We start from the raw sequence: 14,820 nt of genomic DNA, 5'->3' as shown, positions 1-14,820 counted from the left end.
AAATAATATTTTATTATGTGTATCTGTTAATTGAGTAATGACTCATTATACACATTGAGTAAAGTAGGACAGAATTAATTTAATCTGTCTATAGATGGAACTGAAATTTTATTATCAGAAGAAAATCTAAAACTTGAAGCAGTTTGATAAATTTAGTCTGAAAAGATTCTTTATTACAAAAAGATTTTTTTTTAAACAACAAAAAGCCACCAGAGAATGTCAGTTAAAATTCAGGAAACTGAGAGAAAATGGAAAAAATACTGTAAGAGCCACACCTTCCTACGTTTCATGTACTGGCTAATTAAACATATGGAATACATTATCTGGACCACGTATTAATGTGTTTGGATAGGGTGGGAGCAAACAAATGAAAATAAAGGAAAGCTATACGGTTGTAATCCAGACATGATGTGGACAAGCTCTGCTGGGCAAAAGCATTGGTTCATCTTTGAAAAATGTACGTTAGAACACTTAAAAGCAATAATCTTGCTTAGAGGATTCTTCTTATCAAGAGAAAAATTGAACTTGGCAAACCTCTGATAACATTACATTGGTATCTGCAGAGAATAATTCCAGGACTCCCTCAGATACCAAAATCCTCAGATGCTCAAATCTCTTACATAAAATAGCATAGTATTTACATATAACCTACACACATCCTCTCATATACTTTAAATCATCTGTAGATTACTTATAATACCTAATACAATGTAAATGCTATGTAAATAGTTGTAAATACAATGTAAATGCTATGTAAATAGTTGCTGGTGTGCAACAAATTCAAGTTTTGCTTTATAGAACTTTCTGGAATTTTTTTCAAATATTTCCTGTCTGTGGTTGGTTAAATCCACGGATGTGGAACCAAAGGATATGGAGGACCAACTGTATAGATGAGTCTGATATCCAAAAAGAACAAAAAATTACACCACGGATTTGTTCTGGTGCATTTAAACTCTCCAGACTATTTTCTCGTGTTGAAAGGGCATTGGTTAGCATGGACATGTGCCCTTAGTAACCACAATGCTGCTCCTCAATGGAGTTATTTACACAGACAAGCCCTTTAAAATATATTTCCTGTATGGCGAAACCTGAGATTGGGCCCACATGATGCCAAAGGAACTTAATGGAAAATTAAAACTCCAAGCCTACCAAAAATTGTTGGAAAAAATATTTTATTTGATATATATATATGTGTGTGTGTGTGTATATATATGTGTGTGTATATATATATACACACACATACTTAGTTCTTAAACAAATTGAATCCTTGTTTTGAAGGCCTGTGGGATGGGCCCAGCTCCTATGGCAAACTGGATGGTTAAGATGAGGACTGTCATCTCAGCCTCCGAGTTTCCAGTCCATTCCTCACCAACAACCATCCTTATCTATTATATGCATATAACACAATTTAGACTAAGCATGCTGAGTGGATTAACTAATGATCGCAAACCACTTTGGAAATAGAAAATAGCCCATACGTGCACAGAATTACTAATGATCAGACAATAGACTGTTCTAAATTTTACTTTTCATTCAAATAAACCTTTTCTTGATGAAAGTTGTGCCGTTAAACAAAAGACTTTTTTTTTTTTTACTAGAGGTTTTCATGGTATTTTCATTTAGGTTGAATTTCTGTTCTTCAGACCCATATTTCTGCCAATTTCTATCTCTTGTGCTTTCTCTGGCACAACTGAAAGAACAAAGTTAATAACAGAGAAAGGACAAGCTTTAAAAAGTGCTGCATTTATCGTCTGGTGTAATTCTGCTATTAAATGGTCTTGGCATTTGGGAAATTCTTCTCCATCTTACTTTTTTACTTAGAGAAAAAAACTGAAAACATGAAATTTATACTAAAAATAATTCTTCTCCATCTTTCACTTTCTCAGTCTTTTCCTCTCTTGCATTCAATGTTAGCCCTCCTACCTCTGCAAGATAGTACGAGATAAATGCTGGGCCTTTGTCTTCTCCTTCACTTTTCTAGAAGTAACACACACTCATGCTCTTACACACACACATACACGCATCCCACATACGTGGTTTGTGTAGAATTATTTTTCACTCTGATTTCTGCCTGTGGAACAGATTGAAGATTTTACCATCCAAAACCCACAAAGAGAAAACTCCTACTGTGGTCTTCAGAATTTCCATTCAGTTGGTTTGCCTGCCAAGTCCAGTGACCAGGACCACCGCTCCTGATGGTGGGGAGCATATGGTACTGCTGTGAATAGTTTTGCTCTCACTGCTGTGAAATCCCACGCCCTCCCACAGAAAGCGTTTGGAGGAGCTGATGGTAAGTGTTGCTATTCAGCACAGCTCTGTCTCTGCTTGTGGAACCCATTCCTTTAAACAATGCAACGAAGACATAACTGCAGGTCTTTGCAGGCCCTGGCTTACCAAGCAGCTTCATAATTAATGGTGACCTGTGATTGTTCACTGTTCCTTCTCCCAGTGAAGGGGAAATTATCCTTAACACATCTTAGATTTATTAGGATCCATAAGGGTAAATCAATCACCCATCATTTTTCTTTCTTTCTTTTTTCTTTGTATTTATTTTCTTCTTTCTCCTTCTTCTCCTAAAAAAAATCTCAAAGTAGGACGCAATCTCCAAGTTAAATTGGGGCTCCAAAAAGAGCACTGGACTTGGCATTGGAAAGCCTGAAGTATCAAACATGAACTAGCCTTGTAACTTTGGGCAAATGTATTCTGTGCCTCTTCTATGAAACAGATGGTGTGGGCCCTTTATGCTCCTTCCAGTTCTAAGACTGTATGTATTTGTCAAATTCAACCCCTCCCCACTCCCAACCTCATCTCTAGAAAAGTCTCTTTCTAAACCACTCAAAATAAATGATTCTCTTTCATTGTATAACACAGCTTTCAGGAACTTACTTGGTAGCTTGTTTCTGGGATTATTCACCTCTGAAGTCAAGGGCTTCTGTTTGTTGAGCGAAACTCTCTTTCCCGCTACAGTGTAAGATTGCTTTTTTCTCCTTCTGTTTCCTGTGAAAACAGAGAACAATTCTTTGGAATCTTGCTTATAATAACTTTTCTTACACATGCTAATTGTTACTGTCACTCTTTCATGCCTTGACCCTTAAGATGTGTATTCTAATGTACTTATTGTCTCTTCTACACCTCCTTCTGTCCTGATCACCATGCTCTTGCTTCATCAAAGGAGATGTGTGATGAGTGAGCCACTGACTTGGGCTGTTTGGAGACCTAGCCAACAGCTAGGCCCGATTCCGTGGGTGCCACATCCGCTGCTGTGCAATGGGAGGGGAAAGGAGAGAGCAGCCTTTCCTCGGCTGTTGAAGAGGGCTGTGGAAACTGAAGTCATAGACATGCTTCAGCGAAGGATGAGGATTTGCCCAGATGGGAAGCCTCAAGTACCCAGGCACTTATACATCTACTTATCTTGAGTCTCAATGATGCTGTTTATGAGTGAGCTATTCAAATGGAGAGAGAAACCCACAGAGAAGAAAAAATAACAGGTTGGAGTGATTATGTACAGGAGGAGAGGCCCTCGTAGAAATCCAATGAGAAAGGAAGAAGGGAATAAAATTAAGAATGATTAATGGCAGATCTTTAATGGTTTCATTGGATCCAAAGGACCAGGGCAATATAGAGTAAAAAACACTTGATAAAGGAAAGGAATATAAGTATGAAGGAAAATGCATCATTCTACAGATGTGGACAGGCTCTGAGGATGGGCACAGATTCCTCCAGAGCAAAAAGGAGCTGTCACCTCCTCCCAACCACACACAGAGGCACCCTAGCTGGCATGGCATCGTCTCCTGGTATTTCTGGGAAATTCTCTCCAGCTGTATTCCATCAGGGCCAAGCAAAATAACTATGGCAATAAATGAGGGGGAATAAAAAAAAAATGGATTTCAGTTTTTAGGAACATTTAGTTCAGGGGCCCAGGCACTTCTCCTTCTAATTGTGTCCTTAAATATACTGTAAGGGGCATGTGTGTGTGTGTGTGTGTGTGTGTGTGTGTGTGTGTGTGTGTGTGTGTGTTGCTCAAAGTATCTGCCTGAGAATTAGAACACAGATTCGAGTTTTAGTTGCAATGGACACAGCTGTAGTCTCCCGCCACCCCAGTTCTTACTACTCCCACCCCCCACATCAAGCTTAGAATGGCAATAATGTTTAAAGCTACTTATAACGGGAAATAATAATATCTGCCATTTATGGAGTTCTTAATATATGCCAGCATTGTGGCATATTTTCACATTTAATCCTCACAGCAATATATGAGGTAATTACAAACATTTAATAGCACTTTTTAAATGTCAGATGATAATCTAAATACCTTATACATGTGTATATATATACCTATATATAATATACATTTTATGTGGCTTCCCCAATGGCTCGAGCAGGAAAGAATCTGCCTGCAATGCAAGAGACTTAGAAGACGCAGGTTTGATCCCTAGGTAGGAAAGATCCCCTGGACGAGGAAATGGCAGCTCACTCCAGTATTCTTGCCTGGAAAATCCCATGGACATAGGAGCCTGGTGGGTTACAGTCCGTAGGGTTGCAAAGAGTCAGACACATCTGAGCACACATGGATCTCCAAACTTTATATATATATGTGTGTGTATATAAATTTATTTAGGTATATGATGGTACGTTTTTGACATATGAAGGCACTAAGGCACAAAGATGTAAAATACCTTCAACAAAGAGCTAGTGTCAGAGTCTAGATTCACAACTCAAGTCTGACTTATCTCATTAGACTGTAAGCTCCGTGAAAGTAGTAATTGCATGTGGTTTGCTGTCAAATCCTGATGCCTTGAACACAGTAAACACTCATACAGAAGGACTGAGTGATTGAATATAGAACCTATAACATTAACCTCTATGCCATATCAAGTGTTACGCACTTCAGTCGTGTCTGACTCTTTGTGACCCTGTGAACTGTAGCCCACTAGGCTCCTCTGTCCATGGGATTTCCCAGTCAAGAATACTGGAGTGGGTTGCCATTTCCTTCTACAGGGGATCTTCCTGACCCAAGGATCGAACCCAGGACTCCTACATTGTGGGCAGGTTCTTTACTGTCTGAGCCGCCAAGACACTGGGAAAATAGGCATCCCCCAACATCAAGGGAACCAAAACTAGACAAGCAATAGCACTAGAAAAATAGTCATTCATTTAATCATCATTCTTTCAACAAGTATTTTTCAAACACCTACTATTTGCCAGGGTGTAGCCTGGGTGCAAGTGGCACCTTCTCTTTTAGAAGAGAAAATTCTCTTTTAGAAGAGAAAAGTTGCGTAACTTATTCTGATACCTCCTATGCCCAGGAGGATTTACCTCCAACTTTCCTCCATATCTTTCATGTCCACCCCCCCAACCCCGATTACCTCCCATAGCTAATAAAATGGGCCCAGCAACGTGGGGGGAGGCAGTTCTGATCTCATGCAAGCAGGTCACAGACATATTCCACTTATTTTCCCTCAGTCCTAGGCTTGAAGGACCCTCTGGGGATAATGGCTCAGTGCTAGGGAAAGCATGGGGGCTGCATGAAGCAAATCTCAGAGGGAGGGACTGCAGATTGGAGACATTTTATTGTTTTCTCCTTTCTTACCTTGAAAACTTGCCAAAAAGAGAGATCTATTTGAGTGGTTTGCAAAATCCATCTTAAGGTCAACCCTAATTAACTTGAGATCTGGCAGCTGTATGGTTTTCCGTGTTGTTACACAGCTGCCAAAGGCAACTGAGGTGCCCACCTTCAATGGCAGCGGTGAGTCTTGGACTGCCTGCCTGGCTCCTGCAGCCTCCCAGACCAACTTGGCCTCCATGACATGTAGAATAGGTTCGTGCCAAAGAGAAAATCTGTGCTATACTTGGGTTGAAGTAGACTGATGCAGGAGTTTAGAATTTCATATTTTGGTAAAGTTTAGGAGAACATGGACACCAATTGTATCACATAGTAGGTACTCAAGCAGTCTTCTATTTCTCTACTCTAAGAGGCATGTGGAACAGAGCCATCACTAGCCATAACCAGCCTCGACAAGACAAATCCCAGTTAATTCGACCCTCAAAAGCTAAACAAATTCTGGCTTTAATCCACTGAGATGTGGAGTGGATTGTTATGTGGTAGTTGTATGACAGTAGCTAACTGATACATCATTGGTTTAGAAGACAGGAGTTGGAGATTGCTTTATTTTAAAAGAGGAGTTCATTAGTGAAATTTGCAAATATATTTACTTCCCCATATTTGGTGAAACTTCAGATATACTTTTATCTGAGTAAAATTTTGAGAGGAGAAGGAAGAAGTTTTGCTAAAATTATCTTTTTAGTTCAAATGACAATTTTAATGGTATTCGAAGCATTTTAAATTGCTGGATTATGAATGTTTGAAAACTTGCCATTAGGTCTGAGTATTCTAGCTTTAATTTTAGATTTGGGAATTTTAAGCAGGGAGGGACTTAATATATGTAGGTCCAAACCTGATTATAGAGTATGTCTGCATATTGCTTAATATCATTTTCTTTTTGTAAAACCTACATATTTTAGTAGGAGTTTTAGTCAGATTAACGAGGCTTTCAAAATACTGTGTCAAAAGATGGCCCTTGATGGGTCAACAGTAACCTCTGTTTACAAGGTCAGATACATATCTTAGAAAGAAGGACTTTGAAAGAAACCAATCACTCCCAAGCCAACACAATCACTTCTTAAATAAATCAGTATTCAAGTCTATCTATAAAACAGAAGCCATGTTCTTCTGGGCATTAGGACCAATACTAGCTGGTAAGCTTCTTCAGGGCAGGGACCGGAACAAATATTCACAACACCCGCCATATGACTGCTTGGGGAGCTGAAGATGAATGCTACCATCAAAGAAAGGCAAGTTGAAACTTCACTACGTAGGATCCAGACCAAATGTTGCTCCACCAGAAAGAATGCATTTTTTTCTCATCTGTGTTCCCCTGGGACCTGTCAGGTCTGTTTCCATGTCTGGCACTGCCACTAGGCTGTCAGCCCCTCAAAGACATGAGCCACATTGTACTTCTGTTACATCCCCTATACCTAGCAAGATACCTTATATACCCTGTGAGCTTAATAAGCTCTTGTTAGATAAATGAATGCTAGTACTGCCCCAGTTTATAAATGAGGAAGCTGAAAATCAGAAAGATTAACTGATTTTCTAGAAATCATACAGCTAGGCGGAGCCTGGTGGGCTGCCGTCTACGGGGTCACACAGAGTCGGACACGACTGAAGCGACTTAGAAGCAGCAGACAAAGTTGGGAAATAGATTTGAATGTAGCTCCAGGTGAATCCAGTCTATTTCTACTATATTATGCTTGAATCAGGGTTCTGGTGGCAATAAACAAAGATTATGGGTTTAGTACCTACTAACAGATACCAAAAATATGTTCCTTACCTTTTTCATGCCGTGCTCTAGGACCAGGGATCCCTCTATTGGAGATTTCTTTCTTTTCAGGTGAATTATTTTTCCTTAGAAGTTATCAACTTACTGCTCATTGAGGAAGTTAGAAAACAAACCAAATATCCTAGCAGAGTAATGGCTCGTTTATGACATTAAATATCAATTGGAGTATTGTTCAGTCATAAACAATTACGTATATAGGAAGAGCTTAAAATAACATGGAAATGCATTCAACAGTGATGTTGGGGTTTGGGGAATGCAGCATCTAATTTCTTTTTTAATGTATGCAATATTTTTGCAGTAGTATCACAATGCTTCCGAAATTAAATATATATATATATATATATATAGAGAGAGAGAGAGAGAGAGAGAGAGAGAGAAGAATGGAGGGAAAGATTAGAAGCAAGTTGGAAATATTTGCCTTTAGACAATAATAACAAGGATGATTTTTGTCATCTTTATACTTTCCTGAAATTTTCAAGTTTCAAAAAATGAGCATGTCTTATTTTTATACCTGAAAGGCTTTCACAGTAGCCCCCATAATGCCTTTTCTGCTTCCCAATCTGCCTTTGGTAGATGGACCACTGTAACCATTTTGTCCAACTTTGTCAATGCTTCCACTCTTTTCTTATGGTATCTAAACCCCTCTATTGAACTTAATGGTTTCCATATTTATCTCTTCTGTTACCTGATTGTGAGTTCATTAAGGCCAGGAATTGTCTGATTCCTCTGCATTTTTCCAGTACCCAACTAGAACATAGTCCAAAGTAGTACGCTCATAAATTTTTGTTGAATGAATGCTATTTCTCATGACTAAATTCATAATTGGCACCTTGACCTCCATGAAAAGGCAGAATAGGAAAATGTGTATGTTTATATGTGTGTATTTCAACAGAGTCAGAGCTTGCAAACACTGTACTACATGTTTTCACGTCTTCCTTCAATTTTGCACATTCACGAATTAGAAAATAAAACTAAAAATGCAGTTGAGTTTTTTTTTCTTCCACATTGCCTTTTCTGAATAATGATGACTAGTGCTCAATATGCATGTTTGTCTAACATGAAGTCTGTAAATTCTCTGAATACAGGCAAAATGTATGGAAATTATATCAAATCTAATTTAAGTGTGTTTTCTTAAAATTAGAATGTATAATATTTACTTTCATGAGCAGAACAAATAATACAATTAGTGTTTATTCTTTGACTGCTCTTTTCCTAAACAGCTCAGTTAAAACATGCAGGCAACACAAAAACACAGAGCTTCCCAGTCAATGTTCCAAGTTTCATATGTTAAACAAAGACAGGCCAACCTTAAACCTTTTGATAAATACGATGCTTGTGGTAACTGCAGCATTCACTTCGTATCCCATTTCTCCAAGTTCCTGTCAGCCAGATGTCACTTGCAATGCAAACACTAGAAAAATATGAAATAATAATTTCATACATCATCTATGTGTGCATGAGCCGGTCAAACATTCAATACAAATTCAAACTGCTACTACACACAAAGCAAATATCATCCAAATAATATTTAAAATGATTGAAAGGCTTTTGATTTGGAAGTGTATTCTCTTAAGCTAAGTGGTCCCCAAGACCATCTAGAAAATTCAATTGTTTCATTTTTAAAATGTTTTCTGCCCAAAATTATATCAAACCCTAATGTCTCAATAGAAACACATGGGATTGGATTGCTGACTGGGCGCCTAATGTCAAAGAAAAATCTAATTTCACAATGGCATTTCCTCATACTGTCTCACCAAAACACAAAATTGATAAAATTTTAATGGATAATTTTCAGAAGCAGAATGTTAACCATTGGAAAAATATGAAAGGAAAGTTAGCCTTGTAGCACAAGAGAGGCAAAGTGAAGGAAGGAATTGACTATAAATACAGATATACAATGCTGTATAAAACGCACCCTTAAAAGCTTTTTCTTATCAAAACCAGAACTTCAACTTTAAAACTGTCCTTACTATCAAGACATAAGCCTTTTCTGTGTCTGTTTCTAAGTTTCTCTTCCCAAATCTTTTCTATTTTGTAAAATGACATAGGAAAAAGAATCATACCGTAAACTATAGTATTAGATATTCATTTGTACTGTGTTGATTTCTATTTTTGATGTTAGCTGTAAAAACAGGCATGTCTACCCTCAGCTTCAATTAGAGATAAGAGAGTATGGTATTAGATTCAGCCCCATTTCTTTTCACCAAGGCCCTGAACATCATCTCTTTCTGCTTGCTGTTTAGTTGAATTTCCCTGCCTGCCTGCAGGGGAAAAGGTCCCATTCCCTTTGTTTTAAGGAGGGAACTCGATGCTATACAAAAAGCATGGTTCAGAGTAGATAGCTCTTCATCCTGACTGTGTGACCTTCAGCATGTCCCTTACCATCTTTGAGTCTCAGTGTTCTTATCTGTAAGGAAGAGAGAGCAATTCCTACCTTATTGTTTTCTTGTGATGTATAGGAATAAAACTTTTAAAATATCCGATGCAGTGCTTGAGGAAGAACTCAGATATTATCCTATGATGATTCTACTTTCTTTGTGCTTCTAATACTTGCTTTCTTGGGTTCTGCCTTTCCTAAACAAATCTCTTTTGGCCATCTTCACACAAGTTGGCAGAATGGGCAGGTTTCACATAAAGTGCTGAGGGAGGAAGGGGTAGCCTTCATTGGGCAACTTTGCCAGAGTGACCCTGGTATCAGTGAGGTGGGCAATGTGACAGCCAAGCCATATCAACTCTGAAAGTCTCTGTGTAACCTGGAGCCATGGACTTGAGGCATTGGTGACAGCACAAAGTGGCAGCTGCTAGTCTCTTACAGGAATCTTGCTCCTTGGGGACACTAAGGATGGTCATCCATTTTCCTCAGGACCCCACCTCCATACCACCAAGGCTCTCTAAAGTGGACCTCAGGATTTTTAAAGCGGAGTCAACTACAACACTGATGTTCCTGCTTAAAACACCTAAAATTGACTAGAAATATATTTAGCATTTCCCCTCTCTCTCAAATCCCTCTCCTTATCTCCCATTCATCTTCTCCACTACATTATATTTTCCTATGAGAGCCGGTCCTGGTTCTTAAAGTATCCTCATATGCATCTTTTCTTGTCTCCAGCCCTAGCACAAGGCTTTGGATTGGGTAGATCATTAATAAATATCTAGTATTTAATATTGAAGTTAGCTTTTTCTCTTGAGGCAGCTTATTTGACTGAATAAAATTGACTCTATTTATTAGCCTAGATGAGGAGACTGTATGGTATAGTTGCTGACACTATGGGGTTTAAAACCAAACAGAAACGGTTATCCCAACTCCTCTACCTTTACTTACCACTGTGGGCAATTTAAAAAAAATGTCTCTGACTCTTAGTTTCCTTAATCGTAAAATGGGAATAATAATTGTTTCTTCTTAGGATTCTTCCAAATAGCATTGCCAGATAAAATACAGGCGGAGGTAGTGAATTAGTCACTAAGCTGTGTCCTACTCTTTGCGATCCCATGGTCAGTAGCCTGCCAGGCTCCTCTGTCCGTGTTATTTCCCAGGCAAGAATAATGGAGTAGGTTGCCATTTCCTTCTCTAGATAAAATACAACCCCATCCTTAAATATGAATTTCAAGAAGAAAACAACATTTTTAAGTATAAGTATATCCCAAATACTGTATGAGACATATTTATACTGCAAAGAATGTGTTACTTATCTGAAATTCAAATGTAACTAGATGTTAACTAGATTTTAATTTGCTAACTACGGCAACCCTAATTATAAAGACTAAATGAAACAATACATTTAAAAATGAAGTTACTAGCTTGGTGCCCATTGGCTAGTAGGTGCTTATTAAGTTTTAGCTCATTATCTTCTACCTCATGGGGCTATTGTGCAATTAAATGCCTGGTGCATAGTACCAGTTCAATAAATCTGAGTGTGCTTTTCTTCTCAAGGCTCAACCCCAAAGAATATGCTTTATGCCTTCAACAGAGGAGAGACCTCATTGACTTGCAACATTTGTCTCCAGGTGGCTTGCCTGCTTCTTTCTCCTTCCCAGGGCATGTTAGCTTCATGGAGTCCAGATGGTTTGACATGGCCCTGGTGAAAGGGCGAAACTGAAGGGACCAAGTTGTTGATAGAGTTCCCCCTCAATTTAAGGCAACTTGATCTCTGAAAATCTGAATTTACTGTGGAAATAGATGTTAGAAATTCTTTAATTTGTGAGCCCTCTGAAGTGCTCCAAAACAAAATTGTAAAGAAGAGTTTGATTTACAAAAACACAGAAATAAGATAACCTGTTCAGCAAAAAATCTGCTGCCTAAAATGTGCTATAAAGGCGTCGCTAACAGCTCTATAAAACTCTGCCTTGCTTCCACAGGCACCCCTCACCCTGCAAGACAGCTCTTCCGGACACTGTTATTTATCAGGACAGAAAAGCTTTCTTCTGCGACTGTTGCCAAATGCCCTCCTGGGGTGGCTAGGCATGAACTTGGCTATCCGCAAAAGATATGGGCCAGGGTTTTAAGGACACTTTTTGTTTTCTTTACAAGTTCAGTGTTGTTCCTCTCTGAGAAGCCAGAGATAGTGCATAGGATATGATTCAATGGAAAGTCTTTGTATGAGAAAATGGCTTTTTCAATGTGGTCTATCTGAGGATCAGCACATTTGGAGTCTGTCCGACCCATGGTCCCAGACCTACAGCTGGTTCTGCCGGACCAGAGAGAAGCTGCCAGCATCCAGGGAGAAACTCCCTTTTGCCCCAGTTTTTTCCCATGTCTGGAAAATAGTTGGGGCCTAAAACTTTTGAATATTTCTAGATTACACATCAAATTATTCCATGGGAATCGAGTCCTTGGCTGACAGCAGAAAGCAGGTACTGTCCACTTCCTTCAACTCAAATTCTCATGTAAACAGGCGGCCACCGTGGTACTCAGCACCAGCTGCAGCTTCTGGGTGGTCCTGTAGGAAGTTCCAAGCAGATTGCAGTGGAGTCTCCTAGGCTGGTGGTCACAAAGCTCGAGTAAGCATCTGTGGGAGAGAGCACGCTCTCCAAACTCCAGTCTCGGGTGGAAATATCAAAGTAAAATCTAACTTCCCAGAGAAGGTCTGTGCTTCAAAATTAAAAAACAAAGCGGAACCAGAGAGAAACATAGAGGCAAACAGTGAGTGGATTTTTCTGGCAAGCAATCATCAATATAAAAATTTGGGTGTTCTGCCCTCCTTTTCTCTTGGGCATATGGAAGCAGAGTCTTCTTAAGTACATGCTAATTGATCAGTGTGATGGCACGCTAAGGTACAGTGTCCTGAGACTTTCCACACCTTTCCTTAGGAAGATAAACGGGGGATTGCTGGGGTGGAATCCCACCTCCACCACTTATTAGCTGTTTAACAAGTTACTTAACCTTTCTGTGTTGTTGTGAGAATATAAATGCATCAATATGCACAAAGGTTTAGAACACTGCCTGGCTATAGTAAGCCTTAAAGAAGTATTAACTATTTTCAACATAATTAAAACAACATTAGTAGCCATGCTCTGTGTGTGTATAGTGTTTTATAGTTAAAAAGTACTTCCTCCTCTCTTTTGGTGGATCTGTAGTGGAGCTGAAGTGGAGTGAGACTGAGAAATCTCCTTTTTTTTTTTTTTTTGCATTGAGAGAAGGGAGAAATAGAAGTAATCAGATGGCTCACTGGGATTGTTCCAGGTGGAAAGGGTCGTACATGTGACTTAGAGCTAGAAGAGGCACGTTCCATAGTTGCTGGGTTGGAACTGAGAACCCACAGTAACCCGGGGGCATGCACAGTCAGTGAATAGAAATGAATGGAAATGAAAATAAATGTTTATAAAGAAATTACAAAGAAAAATCAGAAGTTTAAATGTGATTTTGGAGACAACTAAGGTCATGGGTGATGATTTAACATTTTGAGAAGAACCTAAGTTGACTTGCTCTATACCTTACTCCAGATCTGTTACAGATGAAGGTTTAAGGGTTGAATGTATAAAAAAATTTAAAGAGCATAGAGTAACCAGAAGAGAAAATTTAAAATGAAAAAATATTTTGGGTGGGTTTAATTTTCTAAGCTTTGAATCAATAGATCAAATATTTTTGAGTGTTCACACTTTCCTTATGGTATTTATGGACCAAATCGGATAAATCAATTTTAGGGCATAAAAGTAGCCCTTCCAATAGAAGTTTGTTGTTTTCCAAGTTTCATCTTGCCATCAAGACCCTCAGGCAGGGGATGTATAGTCTGTGGTACCCAGTAAAAAATGAAAATATGGAGGCCTTTGTTCAAAAAACAGGAAGAAGTATAAAATTTTATTTCTTCTGTGGTATCTCCTTTGAATTGTCATATTTTAAATTTTCTATTAATGTAATTCAAGTAAACAAAAATTAAGATTTTTTATTATTAGCATGAATTTTATTTACTGTTCATCATTATATTGGCAATGCCAGTTTTAAATGTAAATACAAAAGTATTTATATTATGTGCAGAATTACTGAAATTGCATAAGTTTTATTTCATAGTTTGTACATGCATATGTATTTTGCTACCAAAGATTGGAAATGGTACACAACACTAACTCAACTGTTTTTATCACATTTATTTACACATACACATTCACCAACATGGTGCTTTCAATTTACTGATGAAAAGGTAAGGAAGAGGGGAAAACAAGGACTCTAGATTGCCCTACCACTTCCTTTACTTCTGCGTCGTCATTTTCAGCTTAAGTGATTGGCTAACACATGGACGTAACGTGAGTAAGAAGGATATGATATGATTGATTGCTTGCATTTCTTAGAACACCATGCCTTCTTTATGTGTTCTATGTTTGAAGCAAATTCTGGTGGGATGAAACCTAGCCTCCGGGACATATCAGCGTCCCCTCTCCTTTGCTTATACTCATGGATATAGCATTTTGACCTTGTACTTGCTTTGAGTCTTCCACAGTAACTCCCCCATATTGTAGGTCCACCACAATTGTACACACATCTGGGGCATTGTGAATTCCAAGTGTGAATGGGGCAGCAAGGACAGATAGACATGCATATTGTATATGTATATTCCCTGTTCATGTGCCTGCTCCATTCTACCTTAGAGTGTCACCCACGGAACACATTCAAAGATTTAATTACTAAGAATTTTAAGATAGTGACAGCCCAGTATCATTAGTCCCATGAGACTGCGCAGGTCACACACCAGTGAAGTAGGCCACATCTTTAAGCAAAGTTCTCCTTCATCTCAGTTTCAGTTACTGTACTGTCTTTGGAGCACCCTCAGCGTAATATAGTCCAAACAAGTCTTGTATAGTGGTTTCTATCATTTAAGCCTGTAGTGGTCTCTTTTAGACTCATCATAAGCTCTTGGAAAGGAAGAACTGTATTTTATAAGAATTTGCATCTTCAGCAGAATGCTGTGTATATGGGAGGTGTTGTTGT

Source organism: Bos indicus, chromosome 3, assembly GCF_029378745.1.
Source record: "Bos indicus isolate NIAB-ARS_2022 breed Sahiwal x Tharparkar chromosome 3, NIAB-ARS_B.indTharparkar_mat_pri_1.0, whole genome shotgun sequence".
NCBI lineage: Eukaryota > Metazoa > Chordata > Mammalia > Artiodactyla > Bovidae > Bos > Bos indicus.
Note: the sequence above shows the minus strand (reverse complement) of the source record.